Source organism: Microtus ochrogaster, chromosome 16, assembly GCF_000317375.1.
Source record: "Microtus ochrogaster isolate Prairie Vole_2 chromosome 16, MicOch1.0, whole genome shotgun sequence".
In the NCBI taxonomy this organism is placed as follows: Eukaryota; Metazoa; Chordata; class Mammalia; order Rodentia; family Cricetidae; genus Microtus; species Microtus ochrogaster.
In genome coordinates, this window is record NC_022018.1 from 1,786,076 (window position 1) to 1,786,684 (window position 609).

The 609-nt window shown below is 45.5% G+C and overlaps 1 non-coding gene across 1 annotated transcript; it reads right to left on the minus strand.

Annotated features, from left to right (window-relative positions):
• Nucleotides 1–275: 275 nt before the first annotated feature.
• Nucleotides 276–381, minus strand: LOC113456917. Its single transcript, XR_003377640.1, has one exon. It is a non-coding gene; the product is annotated as a U6 spliceosomal RNA (small nuclear RNA).
• Nucleotides 382–609: the final 228 nt, after the last annotated feature.

Below are 609 nucleotides of genomic sequence, written 5' to 3' on the forward strand. Positions count from 1 at the left end.
GACTTGGGTATCATACACATGATTTTTATAGTATAGGGTCAATATAGCTCGTATTGGCTGATGGAACCTGAGTTAGAGTTAGTTACTATCAGCTACAGAAGGTAGCTTCCAAGCACCCAAAAGTACATGTGTATCTATAGAAAGTGAGAGACATTTCTTTGGAAATGCTGCATTTTGAGTTGCTAGAAGCATTCGAGGATTAGTGCACAGCCCGAGAAAGGTGAGGGAGGCTGAGAAAGTGGCTCAGTGGATAAGTGCTTGACACACAACCCCGACAACCTGAATTTGGGTTCTTGGAATTTGCATAAAAAGCTAGAGCTGGTCATGCTAATCTTCTCTGTATCATTCCAATTGTAGTGTATGCGCTGCCGAAGCAAGCACAAGACCGTGATGGGGATACCCATAGTAACAGCTGACCTGAGCTAGTGGGAAGTCAGTGACTCCCAACTGACAGCAGGGGAACCTGCATAGTTCTAAACTAGGCCCTCTAAATGTGGGTGACAGATTGTGGGGCCACTGGCAGTGGTACCAGGCAGGATTTATCCCTAGTGCTTCAACTGGCTTTTTGGAGCCCATTCTCTTTGAAGAGATACTTTGCTCAGTCTAGGT